This window comes from Pseudophryne corroboree, chromosome 2, assembly GCF_028390025.1.
Source record: "Pseudophryne corroboree isolate aPseCor3 chromosome 2, aPseCor3.hap2, whole genome shotgun sequence".
NCBI classification, from domain to species: Eukaryota; Metazoa; Chordata; class Amphibia; order Anura; family Myobatrachidae; genus Pseudophryne; species Pseudophryne corroboree.
In genome coordinates, this window is record NC_086445.1 from 548048827 (window position 1) to 548065831 (window position 17005).

General features: G+C 44.7%; 1 long non-coding RNA gene across 3 annotated transcripts in view; it reads right to left on the minus strand.

Annotated features, from left to right (window-relative positions):
* LOC135035180 (uncharacterized) overlaps positions 1-17005 on the minus strand; it is a 78752-nt gene that overhangs the window by 18915 nt on the left and 42832 nt on the right. For 2 of the 3 annotated variants that reach the window (XR_010230270.1, XR_010230258.1), the window contains exons 3-4: positions 6767-7156; positions 4878-5056 (exon numbers count right to left, since the gene is read on the minus strand). This is a non-coding gene — a long non-coding RNA (uncharacterized LOC135035180). Of the gene's footprint in view, positions 1-4877; positions 5060-6766; positions 7157-17005 lie in introns of all 3 variants that reach the window. The other variant, XR_010230264.1, reaches the window with a different exon arrangement.

Sequence of the window (17005 nt, forward strand, 5' to 3'; positions counted from 1 at the left end):
TCCCTACTTATTCAGGAGATAGGCAAACTGCAGGGACAACCAAATTCAAAGAATTTAAGGAAAAACCTCAGGCTGTGTTTAGGCTATACCCACTAAATAAAACAAAAAGTGGAAATATTGGACAACTGAAGGGGACTGCTCAGCGTGAAGCAAATTCTTGGCCACAGAGTAAAAAGAGAACTGCAACATACATATTGGAAAGACTAGCAAAAATCTTTGATTCACGAAAGTTATCGGAGTTGATGTTGCATTTTTATGAAGAAAGCAGCAACCTAATGAAACTCTGCGAGAGTTTGCTCTTGGCTTACAGGAAGTGTTGGAAGACACTAAGGCTTTCAAACCAGGGGAAATAATTCAGGAAGATGACACACTTGTTAATCAATTTGTCGATGGCGTCTATGGAGAACAGATGAAAACTCATCTTAAAATGTTACGGCTGCAAGATCCAACCAGCAGTTTCTTAGATTTTAAGGAAACTGCAATCAAGAGTTTGGGAACCAGTTCCAGACAAGTACAGACTACCACATATTTGGAAGCAGCGACTCAACACATTAAGTCAGTGGCTACAGAAGATTTGTTAGTTGCTCTAAAAGAACAAATTGCAGAACTTATACAGGGCATGACAGATATGTATAAAGAAATAAAAGGCTTGAAAGAAAGACCTAGAAGAGAAGAATTAGACTGTATGTCTGGAAAGAGGCCCCATTATGCCAACCAATGGGGAGTGACAGGAAATTATAGATGAGATACTGATAAGTTTGACAAACAGGGTTGGCCAATTTGTAGGCATTGCCAGAAGAGTGGTCATGTTGAACACAATTGACGCCAACAACAAAATCTACTCAGAAGTCCTGAGGCTGAGGACCAGCCCTCAGGAAGAACAGAAAGAATAGGTCCACTCCTGGAGGAAGAACAACCTAGAGGTGTGAGTCTCAAGCCAGTAGTGCAGAACCAAATAAAAGCTGTCAGCATGCCACCTGCAGGTGATGTTACAACAGCCAATGCAGAGAAAGTTTTGGGCAAAGTCATATGGTTCCATGTAAGACATGGATATGGGTTCATAAATTGAGATGACAACAAAAGGGATATCTTTGTGCACTACACTGGAATTCAAACGAACAACCCAAGAAAATATTTTAAAAGTCTGAGAAATGGAGAGACTGTAGAATTCAATGTAGTCAAAGGAGAAAAGGGTGCAGAAGCAGTTAATGTAACCGGTCTTGGTGGTGCTCCTATCCAAAGCAGCAAAGAGAAAGCATATTGCAACCATTATCACCGCTATTCATGTTGCAGAGATTCTCTACGTAACTGTCAGCAAGACTGCCAACACAGTCATGGTAAAGAAAAGTCAGTAGAAGTTGGAAGTGCGGCAGAGGAAGAGAGGGTCTTTCATCAACAACAGCCTGACTGGAGGTGTCGCTACCCACCATACTGTCCAAGGAGACCATATGTATGCAGCCAACAGTATCCTGATGTTCAATTGCAGAGTGAACTATTGGATGTGGATGGTGATAAATAGGCTAGGCCCCTCGGTCGTTTCCAAATTGTGTCTCACTTGCACTTTGCACAAATACAGTAGCTCAGTATCTAATGTCCCAACAGTGTTAAAGCAGGAGGATGGCTGTTTTTACGGACCCCTAAACAGTGCTTGACTTGTGGAGATGGTGCTATGCTGTCTGCACCCTTTACACTGCACAGTGCGTGACTTGGATACTTGGTCTGGGTGTCTGGTCTGCCCCTGGCTTAGGTCACAATCAGTCTTAATTTACTGAATCAGAACTCTAGGACAGAGGCATTCACTTGCTGGACATGTTTCATTGGCTCCTCACTGTTACTAGATGACCACGGCGTCTGCGCATTTCACTAGGCCTGGTGGTATCCGATCTCTGGCTGCGATGTCTCACACTCGCTCAGCCTGCTCTCAGTCACTGGTACCACCCAGCTGTTTCTACACTGCAGCGTTGCTCTCACAACCCAGCATGAGTTCTCAGCTCCTGCCCTGCTTTTTGCTCAGCATGCGCCCAGCACCTCTCATCACTCCACCCGACTCATCCTTCTTATTCTTCCCCGCAAGGTTCCTCTGCTCCCAGATAGCCCTGCCTAATCAGAAATCAGTATCCAGACCATGTGATCGGACCATGGTACACACTTAACTCCTGCTGTGCCACTGCTTCCCCATTCTGCTGCGGACCTGTAAGTAAAATTTTAAAGGGGCACACACACAACATTTTCTAGGGTGCCACATAGGTATCACACAGCACCTACACTTTCCAATATACCAAAGGTCATTTACAAATGCAAAAATTGCATGCATAAAAGCTATTTATTTATTCTTTATTGTGTGATATGCTTAATGCTATGCCGGCGTAATAATCAGTGATGTGCAGTGAGGTGAGGCATGTGAGGAAGACCCTTTCCTGTCATACTAACATATATGCCAGTGTTTTGACTATATAAAGTACAGTATATGAAAAATACAAAGAATACATTAGAATTATCTTCTTTGTATTATTCTAATCATTTTTATAGTCAAAACTCTGGAATATGGCAGGTGATGCAGTGCCTCCCCTGCCTATCATTTCCGCACATCTCTGATCAAAACTCACCAATTTCTAGCAGTATATCCTGCCCACAAGCACCCTTTGGCTCATATATTGTGTGTAAATCTGGCTCTGGTACTAGACGGTGCCTCCTCAGCCATTTACCTCACCGCACGTCCCTGGTAATAATGTGTGTGATTGTGTTTAGAACAACATGTATATATCTTTAACAAAGCTGTAGTGAAAACCATGGAAGGACAGCCAGGTTTACTTATACCCCTTTTCCCCCAAAGTCCCGGTCTGACCCAGGATTAGGATCATGATTCCAATCCAGATCAGACCCGGGACAGACTCTATTCCTACTGCGGATACGACCTGGATTATTCTCATGTCAGCGCCATTTACACTGTACATGGGTCCAGTGTCTCCTCTGCTGGCTCTTGTAGATGATATCATCTCCAAGTGCGGGGAAATCCAGCAGATCAACACCCCAGGGCATGGCCTCATTCATGTTAGGCCACGTACCCACATTCATGCCAGTTTTAAGGGCCTGGCCGCATGTCAAACCCACGTTTTTACATCACACTGTGTTCAAGCCAAGCACTCTGATAGCTGCTGGGCTGCCCCCAGCCTCCTCTGTGCTCTGAATGGAAACCGCCTGCATTCACCTTAACCGGGCACCGCTGCTCAGTCTGCATAGCAGGGCAGAAAGTGTCCCCCCCAACCTCCCGACCTTCCAACCCTACCGTGAGACACTGTGGGTGGGAGATATGGGCTCTGCTCTCCCCATGCTGTAAACAGGACCCAGTTTGAATGACCCGGATTACCCGTTTGCACTACACCCTTACCCGGGTCCTTCACGGCTCTAACCCTGTTTGGAATTCTGGGTCACCCGACCCGTTTTTTTTTGGAGGGAGCCCTTTCCACTGAGCAAAGACCTTGGGCAGTCATGTGCAAAAACCTGGGTTTTTGAAGGCAGTGTAAAAGAGGTATTACATAGAGATGAGTGGGTCCTGTTCTTGGAGAACCGGACCAACCCGAACTTCCTGATCCGAGTGTGAATCCGAGTCCAGCTGGGGGTTTCCCGCCAGACTTGGATCTCAAAATGAGGCAAAATGTCATCATCCCACTGTCGGATTCTTGCAGGATTTTGGATTCTATAAAGGTCCTTGGGATCAGCTACATTTTCACTCTGAAAAAAAAAACCAATATATACAGCGCTAGGAAAACTGGATAAGGAAATAACAATATGTATTTTATTGTATGAGAGGTGTTGCAACACTTAATTTAAAAACATCATAGATGTACATAAATAAAAAGAAATTTTATAGATCTATATAAAATTATATATGCATATATATATATCCTATAAATATGGGCAAGCACAGCACAGCAATTCGTCTGGTATATTACCATGCAAGAAGAGGAGCAATCAATTGGTATATGTGTACTCCAAGGAACTCATGCCACAGTCCTGGGGGCAATTTGCAATGCTGACAGATGAGAGTCCACAAATTTCTTAGGACCGACCTTTGCTTGGTTTCCGAGCAGCAACTCAGTCCAGTTTGAAGCTTGGTCTCCTGTGTTGTTAGTGGATAGCTGTCAAATCCCCGTTTTAGCTTGTGCGGACTTCTAGGCTTGTTCCTGATGCAGAGTGGTGGAGTTGGTGATGCCCTCCTTCTCTTAACCAACGCGTTTCGCTGTACCAACAGCTTTCTCAAGGTATACCTTGAGAAAGCTGTTGGTACAGCGAAACGCGTTGGTTAAGAGAAGGAGCGCATCACCAACTCCACCACTCTGCATCAGGAACAAGCCTAGAAGTCCGCACAAGCTAAAACGGGGATTTGACAGCTATCCACTAACAACACAGGAGACCAAGCTTCAAACTGGACTGAGTTGCTGCTCGGAAACCAAGCAAAGGTCGGTCCTAAGAAATTTGTGGACTCTCATCTGTCAGCATTGCAAATTGCCCCCAGGACTGTGGCATGAGTTCCTTGGAGTACACATATACCAATTGATTGCTCCTCTTCTTGCATGGTAATATACCAGACGAATTGCTGTGCTGTGCTTGCCCATATTTATAGGATATATATATATGCATATATAATTTTATATAGATCTATAAAATTTCTTTTTATTTATGTACATCTATGATGTTTTTAAATTAAGTGTTGCAACACCTCTCATACAATAAAATACATATTGTTATTTCCTTATCCAGTTTTCCTAGCGCTGTATATATTGTTTTTTTTTGTTACTCATAGGGGCCAACTACCCCTTATCTAACAGCAGCTCCAAACGAAAAGCACCTTAGCCTCATAAGCGCTGAACTATTACCTTGGTAATTCCTCCTCCGCACATTTTCACTCTGGCCTGCTCCAATATACGCCCAAAACATCTATGTGCAATGGTAAACAAGTCAAACACTGCATGAAATCTTCTGACAAGCTCTCCACACTCAAATAGCGAATCTTCTTCAGGTCAAAGATATCTTTCAGGAACAGAAGAACTTGATCCTACTTTGAAAATAATTTTAGCGGATGATTAGCAAACCTTTTCCAGGTCGTAGATATATTTCAGGAACAGAAGAATTTGATCCTACTTTAAAAATAATTTTAACAGGTGATTACAGCATTTAAAATATATTGTTAACTACAGTGGCGTAAGTTTGCCCCAGTTGACCGGAGGCAAGATAAATGTTGGTGCCCCTTCCCCCCCAATAGCCTGTGGACATCTGTGAATCTTCATTATTTGGGCGATGAAAATCTGTGAATGCCACCATTTCTATGCATACAATATATATTATATATATTTTTAACAGTTTATGTAGCCCCCAGTACAGCTGTAAGGCCATAGGCAACCTTAACCCTGCCCTACAATAACCACACTAGTAGCTGACACATTTTGAAACAGTGTTTCGCCTATTTGAAAAAAAACAGTTACACAAACCTCTTTTATTTACAAACGCGCGCACACACACCTCTTTTATTTACAAACGCACACACCCCTCTTTTATTTACAAATGCACACACACACACACACACACACACACACACACACACACACACACACACACACACCCTTTTATTTACAAACGCACATCACCTCTTTTATTTAGGAATATTACCAATGTCATTATCATACAAGAGGTTCAACCAGACTTGTGTTACCTCCTGTCCTGTGTCTCTAAGCCACACCATCATCTCCCCGAACATCTCTCAGCCACACCATCATCTCCCCCCAACATCTCTCAGCCACACCATCATCTCCCCGCCACGTCTTGCAGCCACATCATCATCTCCCCTGCATCTCTCAGCCACATCATAATCTCCCCCCGTGTCTCTCAGCCACAGCATCATCTCCCTCCGCGTATCTCAGCCATGCCATCATCTCTGTCCTACGTCTTTCAGCCACACCATCATCTCCGTCCTGCGTCTCTCAGCCACACCATCATCTCCGTCCTGCGTCTCTCAGCCACACCATTATCTCCGTCCTGCGTCTCTCATCCATAACATCATCTCTTCTCTTCACTCACTCCCCAATTCTAACAGCACACCACCATCTCTGCCCTCATGCCAGCCTCCTCTCATACTCCTGATGCCAACAGCATTCAGCATACTCCTGTCAGCCTCCTCTCACTTCATGCACCCCATATCAGTCTCCTCATCCCATCACTCCCCTTAAACCAGCAGCATCCTCCTTTCACCCCATGTCAGCCTCCTCTCTTATTTCCAGCCTCCATCTCACCCACCCCTCATATAAGCCTCCTGACCCACTCCCCTTAAACCAGCCTGAGCCTCCTCACCAACTCCACTCATTCCGCAGCATTCAGTCTCCCCTCTTATTCCCCTCATGCCATCAGCATCCTCTCCCTTCATGCCAGTCTGCTTCCTCCTTTCATGCATCCCTAATATCAGTCTCACCCACTCCCCTTAAGCCAGCATCCTCCCCCTCTTCCCCCTCATGCCAACATTTTCCTCCTGCACTCCTTTCAGTCCAGTCAGTCATCCACTGCCACCCTCAGCCGCAAACCAGCAGACCAGTCATCCGCTTCCCTCCCCTCAGCAACAGCAGCAGCCTAGTCACCCACCCCACTCCCCTCACCAGTCCTGGTCCCTCTCAGCCTCAGAGTGGAATGTAACAGGCCAGTTTTACGTAGGGGGAAGTCTGTGCAGCTGCCACTGAATGCAGCTACTACTAAACTCGGACTCGCAGTGAATACTCACCTTACAAGTGCGGCATCCTCCCGCTGGCGTGGCCTCGTGATGGTGGCTGGCCTGGCAGGGTGAGTCCATAGACTGCAGTTACCTCTGAGTGGCAGCTGTGGGCTCTGTGTCACTCTGCTCTGTGTGGTCCTTCGTCGGCGCTGGGTGTCCGCCTCCCGGTCTTCCGCTGAGGAGTGTCAGGGAGAAGGCGCGATCTCGGCGGCTGCTGGGATCCTCTGCACCGCACAGCGTCACATACGTGCAGCAGAGAGCAAATGATGCTCAGGACAGTAGAGGGGGGCGGAGCTTGGCTGCATGTATGGCATCCCAGGGGAAGACAGACAAGCTGACTGACAGCATCCAGCAGACTTTCCTGGCGCGGTGGGCGGGCAGATGGATGGGCGTGTGCTGCTACAGAAAGAAAAAAAATAAAATAAATAAAAATCTCATAAATGACAGGAGAGGGAGACAACTGAGGAGAGGTGCCCCCTGCAGGACAGGAGCCCAGCGGCAGCCGACTCCTTTGACTCCGGGAGTTCCGCCTCTTGTTATCTACCAAGTGTTTGCTGCCCGCTGCTGTTACTTAGCTTAGTCAGCCAGCTACAGTAGCTTGGTGCAAGCTTTTGGCTTAAAGTAAACTGGGTGAAATGAATATTGTGAGCTGCGAAATAGTCAGAATAGAGAGGAATTGCCTGGAAATAAATGTTATTGAGGTTAATAAAACTGTAGGAACAAAAACAGGCTCAACATCTGTGATTTTAGCTGTTTTTTTTTTTTATTTAAAAAAAAAGTACAAACCCAAATCAAAACCTGCAAGGGCAATTTTGGCAAAACTAAGGCCCTCATTCCGAGTTGTTCGCTCGCAAGCTGCTTTTAGCAGCTTTGCACATGCTAAGCCGCCGCCTACTGGGAGTGAATCTTAGCATAGTAAAATTGCGAACGAAAGATTCTCAAAATTGCGATTACACACCTCTTAGCAGTTTCTGAGTAGTTTCAACCTTACTCGGCATCTGCGATCAGTTCAGTGCTTGTCGTTCCTGGTTTGACATCACAAACACACCCAGCGTTCGCCCAGACACTCCTCCGTTTCTTCAGCCACTCCCGCGTTTTTCCCAGAAACGGTAGCGTTTTTTCGCACACACCCATAAAACGGCCTGTTTCCGCCCAGAAACACCCACTTCCTGTCAATCACATTACGATTACCAGAACGAAGAAAAAACCGTGAGTAAAATTCCTAACTGCATAGCAAATTTACTTGGCGCAGTCGCACTGCGGACATTGCGCATGCGCATTCGCGACTAATCGCTCCGTTGCGAAAAAAAAATAACGAGCGAACAACTCGGAATGACCCCCTAAATACAGATCCAAAACATGAAGAAAATACAGATCCAACACCAAAACCCAAAACCCAAGATGTGGGCCGGCGCACATCTCTAGTATTACAGTAAATGCTTTATAAATGGAATAGACAAATTTAGGGTTAGCAATTGTTTAACATTTTTTCCCTCTATCGCAGCTAAACTGCCAGCAGTTATTTCTGAAACAATTTTGCACTGAAGTTAGTTTATCCACTGAAATGAAATTATCCTTCTCTCTCACTACAACTTTCTGTGACCTTATAGATAACAACATATAAGCATTCAAGAATAAATAGTTTCTAGCAAACTTATTTGAATCGGTAGTTTGTTAATACATGATAAAACATATATATACTCCAGGCTCTCAAATTAGTAGCAAAAACTTGTTTAGGCTCTTATTCTCCTAAATTTAAGGTAAATTATAATGTGCTTTTTTATTTTTTCTAAGGGCATTTAACTTAACTGAACTGCAATCATATTTATGCTAATAGTCAGAAAATAACAAAGCAAGCAAAATATGCAGAGTGGCTTACAGTAATTGGTAGAATTTATTTATTATGTTTTGTAAATAGTACAGCATTGAAATTAGACTTTCATTCAAGGACCTTTATACAGAATCTTTTTTTTTTTAATGGTGAAGACTGTTCAGACATTCCCAAGGGAAAAAAACAAGGATGCTTCCATGTTTGGAAATATTGTGTATACAGTATGTTTTGTCCTTTACATGCAATGGTCATTGTCCTTAATAATCTAACAAATACTTTTCTCAGTATTCATTGTCATTTAAGAAGACTCCAAAGTGCAAATAATATTTTGTGATGCAATCATTTTTCAGGTAAACAACAGTTTGTGAACCAAGATTGCCGGGTCTAGTACGTTTTGCCGACGCTTGGGATCCCGGCGCCCTGTATACCGACCGCCAGCATGCAGGAAGTGGGGTGAGCACAAAAGGGCCACTTGCGAGCTTGCTGTGCTCGCCACGCTATTTATTCTCCCTCCAGGGGTGTCATGGACACCCCAAGCGGGAGAATAGTGGTCAGTATGCCGGCTGTCAGGATTCCGGCGTCGGTATGGCATATCAAATGCCTCCCAAGATTGTCATGTCAGCAAAATGCAATAGGTTGCCCTTTCTAATGGAAGATGTTATATTGATTAGGATGTTTCTTGAAGTCTACTCACCCAAGTACACCTACTTACAGTTAGAGATGAGCGCCTGAAATTTTTCGGGTTTTGTGTTTTGGTTTTGGGTTCGGTTCCGCGGCCGTGTTTTGGGTTCGACCGCGTTTTGGCAAAACCTCACCGAATTTTTTTTGTCGGATTCGGGTGTGTTTTGGATTCGGGTGTTTTTTTCAAAAAACCCTAAAAAACAGCTTAAATCATAGAATTTGGGGGTCATTTTGATCCCATATTATTATTAACCTCAAAAACCATAATTTCCACTTATTTTCAGTCTATTCTGAATACCTCACACCTCACAATATTATTTTTAGTCCTAAAATTTGCACCGAGGTCGCTGGATGACTAAGCTAAGCGACCCTAGTGGCCGACACAAACACCTGGCCCATCAAGGAGTGGCACTGCAGTGTCACGCAGGATGTCCCTTCCAAAAAACTCTCCCCAAACAGCACATGACGCAAAGAAAAAAAGAGGCGCAATGAGGTAGCTGACTGTGTGAGTAAGATAAGCGACCCTAGTGGCCGACACAAACACCGGGCCCATTTAGGAGTGGCACTGCAGTGTCACGCAGGATGTCCCTTCCAAAAAACCCTCCCCAATCAGCACATGACGCAAAGAAAAAAAGAGGCGCAATGAGGTAGCTGTGTGAGTAAGATTAGCGACCCTAGTGGCCGACACAAACACCGGGCCCATTTAGGAGTGGCACTGCAGTGTCACGCAGGATGTCCCTTCCAAAAAACCCTCCCCAATCAGCACATGACGCAAAGAAAAAAAGAGGCGCAATGAGGTAGCTGTGTGAGTAAGATTAGCGACCCTAGTGGCCGACACAAACACCGGGCCCATTTAGGAGTGGCACTGCAGTGTCACGCAGGATGTCCCTTCCAAAAAACCCTCCCCAATCAGCACATATAGACATATAGCTAATATAGACTGGTTGATAAAGAGATGTCGTAGTATGTATGTATAAAGAAGAAAGAAAAAAAAACCACGGTTAGGTGGTATACAATTATGGACGGACTGCCGAGTGCCGACACAGAGGTAGCCACAGCCGTGAACTACCGTACTGTACTGTGTCTGCTGCTAATATAGACTGGTTGATAAAGAGATGTCGTAGTATGTACGTATAAAGAAGAAAGAAAAAAAAACCACGGTTAGGTGGTATACAATTATGGACGGACTGCCGAGTGCCGACACAGAGGTAGCCACAGCCGTGAACTACCGTACTGTACTGTGTCTGCTGCTAATATAGACTGGTTGATAAAGAGATGTCGTAGTATGTATGTATAAAGAAGAAAGAAAAAAAAAACACGGTTAGGTGGTATACAATTATGGACGGACTGCCGAGTGCCGACACAGAGGTAGCCACAGCCGTGAACTACCGTACTGTACTGTGTCTGCTGCTAATATAGACTGGTTGATAAAGAGATGTCGTAGTATGTACGTATAAAGAAGAAAGAAAAAAAAACCACGGTTAGGTGGTATACAATTATGGACGGACTGCCGAGTGCCGACACAGAGGTAGCCACAGCCGTGAACTACCGTACTGTACTGTGTCTGCTGCTAATATAGACTGGTTGATAAAGAGATGTCGTAGTATGTACGTATAAAGAAGAAAGAAAAAAAAACCACGGTTAGGTGGTATACAATTATGGACGGACTGCCGAGTGCCGACACAGAGGTAGCCACAGCCGTGAACTACCGTACTGTACTGTGTCTGCTGCTAATATAGACTGGTTGATAAAGAGATGTCGTAGTATGTATGTATAAAGAAGAAAGAAAAAAAAACCACGGTTAGGTGGTATACAATTATGGACGGACTGCCGAGTGCCGACACAGAGGTAGCTACAGCCGTGAACTACCGTACTGTGTCTGCTGCGACTGGATGATAAATAATGATATAAAAAATGTATATATATCACTACTGCAGCCGGACAGGTATATATATATTATATAATGATGGACCTGCTGGACACTGTCTGTCAGCAGAATGAGTTTTTTATAGAATAAAAAAAAAAACACCACACAAGTGAAGTCACACGACGAGTGTTTAACTTTTTCAGGCAATCACAATATAGTATACTACTAACTATACTGGTGGTCAGTGTGGTCAGGTCACTGGTCAGTCACACTGGCAGTGGCACTCCTGCAGCAAAAGTGTGCACTGTTTAATTAATTTTAATATAATATGTACTCCTGGCTCCTGCTATAACCTATAACTGGCACTGCAGTGCTCCCCAGTCTCCCCCACAATTATAAGCTGTGTGAGCTGAGCACAGTCAGATATATAATATATACATAGATGATGCAGCACACTGGGCTGAGCAGTGCACACAGATATGGTATGTGACTGTCTTGTACTCCTGGCTCCTGCTATAACCTATAACTGGCACTGCAGTGCTCCCCAGTCTCCCCCACAATTATAAGCTGTGTGAGCTGAGCACAGTCAGATATATAATATATACATAGATGATGCAGCACACTGGGCTGAGCAGTGCACACAGATATGGTATGTGACTGAGTCACTGTGTGTATCGTTTTTTTCAGGCAGAGAACGGATATATTAAATAAAACTGCACTGTCTGGTGGTCACTGTGGTCAGTCACTAGTAAACTCTGCACTCTCTTCTACAGTACTCCTAAGCTCCAGTAAATCAGGTCAATCTCTCTCTCTCTCTCTCTCCTAATCTAAATCACTGTACTCCCTAACAGCTGCTCCCCGTCCCCAATCCTCCCCACAATTATAACTAAGTCACTCAGTCTTTACTCTTTTTTACTATAACGGAGAGGACGCAAGCCACGTCCTCTCCCTATCAATCTCAATGCACGTGTGAAAATGGCGGCGACGCGCGGCTCCTTATATAGAATCCGAGTCTCGCGAGAATCCGACAGCGTCATGATGACGTTCGGGCGCGCTCGGGTTAACCGAGCAAGGCGGGAAGATCCGAGTCGCTCGGACCCGTGAAAAAAAACATGAAGTTCGTGCGGGTTCGGATTCAGAGAAACCGAACCCGCTCATCTCTACTTACAGTACAAACCCAGATGCAAACTCCATGTACTCCATACAGTTTGTGATAAGGAAAGCACATTTAGGGTGGTATGTCTGCCTCGCAGAGTGTTTCTTTTCACAGAAGGGCTTCACATTTTATGCTTTTTATCGTTGACGTGCGGTGGGGTGAGGCAGAGCCTTTCCTGTCATACTAATGTTTGCACCAGAGTTTTGACTTTATAAAGTATATGAAAAATACATATAATATATTACTGTATTATTCTAATAATTTTTATAGTCAAAATGCTAATCTAATAATTTTTATAGTCAAAACGCTAGAGCAAAAAGTCTATAGCGGGTGAGGCAGTGTCTATCTTTTCCGCACATCTATGGTCAAAACCCACCAAATTTCCAGGAGATTATACTGCTGCACCTTTACATAATGCCCACGTGAACCCTTTGGCTCATATATTGTGTGTAAATCTGGCACTAGTACTAACCAGTGCCTCCTGAGCCATTTACTGTAGCTCATCACACGTCCCTGCTCATTATAGTGGATGATTGGGTCTTGTACTATGCTTCATAACACTGAGGACATTGGTTCTTCTGACAAGGGCACTATATTTGTTGAGTTTGTATGTTCTCCTTATGTTTGGGTAGATTTTCCTTCACTTGCTAGAGTTACCACCATGGATGAGTTGTACTGTCAGGAAGTGGTGGTGGGTGAGTGATGGTGCCAGGGAGTGGTGGTGAGTGAGATGATATCAGTAGTTGAGTTGCATTGTCAGTGAGTGGTGGTTGGTGAGGAGTATTTCTGTCAGTGAGGGATGCTATCTGTGAATAGTAGTGAGCAAGTAGTACTGTAAAGGGATAACTGAGAGGTATTTGGGGGGAGGTAAGTGTAATGGGTAAGATGGTGTAGTACAGGAAGCGTTACATATCGCTAAGTCCTGAGACAGTGGGATCTACACATATTATTTGTTTGGGTCTCTACAGCTCACTCCTTCATGCATGCTCCATTGAAAAGTGATCTGCTTGCTGTTGACGCTGATGGTGCATGATCTGAGTTTGAAGTCGGTTGGCTTTTCCCATGGCATTCAATGGGGCTTTCCTAATTTCAGATTGGTTGATTCGTCTATAACGTTGGAGTCTAATTTGCTCTGTGGTGAAGTACTCGTGGAAGAGAGACAGTGCAGTTCTTTGTCGACTGCTGCACTCCAAGACCGGTCAGCTTGGCAGGGGTCTCTTTCCAAGTTATCCTGAGTGAGATGCTTTTAAAAACAGTGATCAGCTGATCAGCATGTCATCCCATTAAACAAAGACACACAACTAAGGCTCTATAAATACTGTATGTTTCCTTTCCATAATAATAATTAGTGCCAGAGCATCTTTGTCATCTTGTAGATTTTAGGGTTAATATCTGCATAGCTGCTGTTTCATTACAAACATACCTTGTATCCTGTATAGTTAGCCTGAAGCATAGTTGGTTCTTCCAGTAGTGTTCCCATGCTCTGGCAGTCTAATGATTTATAGCTCTGTTTAAGTAAAGGCCACATTGACTCCCAGCACAGCCATTTGTCTCTTTCTCATTTCTTAAAGGTGTATGCCCCACTTGGCAAATAAATACTACAGGTACATTTCACTGAAAAGGACATTCATGTCTGGTATTATAATATTGGAAACAATAGCTATTGCCCCTTAGACTTCTGTTTAAAAATAGCATTACATATAATGAATGAACCTTTGATGTGAGTTAACCCATCATTATCAGTATAAACTGTCTATAAAATGGTAAAGCATTATACATTATGACATACAAACAGGCATATAAGTATTTTTTTTAGATTATTATAATGTTAAGCACTAACTGAAAGGGTTGGGTACGATATCCCGGCAGCGTCATCTCGATGGTCAAAATCCCGACACATTTTGGTGAGTATTGTAAATCTAACCCTATCCCATGCCTCATGTAGCCCAGCCCTAACTGTCCCCTTTGGCAGCCTAAACATAACCATCCTCTTCGGCAGCCTAAGCCTAATATATTCTGTCAGGATTTGTCTGGATTTTTGGGATGACGTTGCTGGGATTGGGACCACTGGGTTGGTGACTGCTGGGATCCTGACTGCAACCCAACTAAAAGTATGTCAGACTCTACTTCACAAGGGCTTTTTTTTTGCACTATTGGACCATACATGCACACAGAGTCTCGTGCTCATGTCCAAATGCAGATTCTGCTGCATCTTATGGTCACAACTTCTTACACTTAGAGATGCAGACTAGAGCCAGTGGCGGATTTAGGGGGGGGCGATTAGGGCGAACGCCCCCCTACACATACCGGCGCCGGGATGGATGTCCGGGTCATGCCGTGCCGATCATCAGTGCAGTTCTGGCCCGACGCATACGCGTGGTATGCGGCTGCATTATGCTTCAGACTCAGGAGGGCTCAGTGAGTGACATCATGCACTCTCTGCTGCGGCTACCCGTTCGCCCGACACAGGCTGCTCTCCGCAGGGGACCCCATTACAGGGCAGTTTAACATGTGACCTGGCGCCACTGTTCCGGCCCGGGCCCTGGCAGACTCTGAGCACTTTGGACAGCCGCCGGGTGCCGGACCTCCAGCGTATTCACCTACGTCTCCTCTCCTGCACCATCACTGTGGTGTGCTGGGAGAGGAGCCGAATGAGAATAAGGCAGGATGGAGGCACGGACATTTAAATTAGGTAGATATTGCAGATGCTGACATCGCAGTGGGGTAATCACAACTGTGCACCTCCGGAGCAGAGCTGAATAGCTTACCCCTGCCGCAGGACGAAAGAAGATAAGAAAGTATCATTTCTTTCATCCAGCAGCAGGGGTAAGCTATTCAGCTCTGCTCCGGAGGTGCACAGTTGTGATTACCCCACTGCGATGCCGGCACCTGCAATCTCTACCTCAGTCACAGATGTGACTGGAGGCAGGGGAGCAACTAAGCCGCATTGCGGGAGGTACTGTGCAGGCAATGCTGCAGGGGGCGGGACGGTATCGGTCTCTGCAGGCACTACTGGAATTAGGCAACAAAAGTGCCTGGCAGGTCACTGGGGGGCCTGCAGCAGAACTGTGGTGATAGGGGCACATTGGGCCACCAGGCGGGAGATCAGGGCACTTCCCATCAGCAGCTGCTGTCACACAGATTCTATGTCTGTATTGGGGCCTGGCCAGAGTTCAACTTCTCCCTGAGCATCAATGACCCTGATCTTCCTGCCTGGTGGCTGGCCCTTCCCTCAAGACCAGCAGCCACTGTTCAAGATTCAGCCGCGGATCGTCCCGTTAGACTTCCTCCCTCCCCAGCTGCCAGCTCCCTCCCAGGGTGAGTACATTCTAGATTTTATTCTAACTCTAAAAATACATAGTTTATCAAATATAGGTCTCAGTCAGATGTAATGTCCCCCCCCCCTTCCTTTCCCTCTCCACCCTTCCCTCTCTTTCTCCCCCCTCTTGCTATCTCCCCCCCCATTTCCCTCTGCACCCTTCCTCGTCTCTTTCTTTCTTTCCCTCTCCGACCCCCCCTTTCCCTCCACCCTTACCTCTCTTCATCCCACCCTCTCTCTCTCTCTCTCTCTCTCTTTCTCCCTGTCCCTATGTCCCTGCTATCACTCTCCCTGAATTTTGTCTCATTCCATGTGGCATAATGTGAATTTTGGCTCATTCCATGTGCTATAATGTGAATTTCGGCTCATACCGTGTGCTATAATGTGATTTTCGGCTCATACCGTGTGCTATAATGTGAATATTGTCTCATTCTGTGTGATATAATGTGAATTTTGTCTCATTCTGTGTGCTATAATGTGAATTTCAGCTCATACTGTGTGCTATAATGTGAATTTTGGCTCATTCTGCTTGCTATAATGTGAATTTCGGCTCATACTGTGTGCTATAATGTGAATTTTGGCTCATACTGTGTGCTATAATGTTAATTTCGGCTCATACCGTGTGCTATAATGTGAATATCGGCACATATTAAGTGCTATAATGTGAATTTTGGCTCATTCTGCATGCTATAATGTGAATTTCGGCTCATACTTTGTGCTATAATGTGAATTTCGGCTCATACCGTGTGCTATAATGTAAATTTGGCTCATTCTGTGTGCTATCATGTGAATTTCGGCTCATTCCGTGTGCTATAATGTGAATTTCGGCTCATTCTGTGTGCTATAATGTGAATTTTGGCTCATTCTGTGTGCTATAATGTAAATTTTGTCTCATTCTGTGTGCTATAATGTAAATTTTGGCTCATAGAGTGTGCTGTAATGTGAATTTCGGCTCATTCTGCGTGCTATAATGTGAATTTCGGCTCATACTGTGTACTATAATGTAAATTTCGGCTCATACCGTATGCTATAATGTGAATTTCAGCTCATTCTGTGTGCTATAATGTGAATTTCGGCTCATTCTGTGTGCTATAATGTGAATTTCAGGCTCATTCTGTGTGCTATAATATGAATTTTGACTCATTCTGTGTGCTATAATGTGAATTTCGGCTCATACTGTGTGCTATAATGTGAATTTCGGCTCATACCGTGTGCTATAATGGGAATTTGGCTCATTCTGTGTGCTATCATGTGAATTTCGGCTCATTCCGTGTGCTATAATGTGAATTTCGGCTCATTCTGTGTGCTATAATGTGAATTTTGGCTCATTCTGTGTGCTATAATGTAAATTTCGTCTCATTCTGTGTGTTATAATGTGAATTTTGGCTCATAGA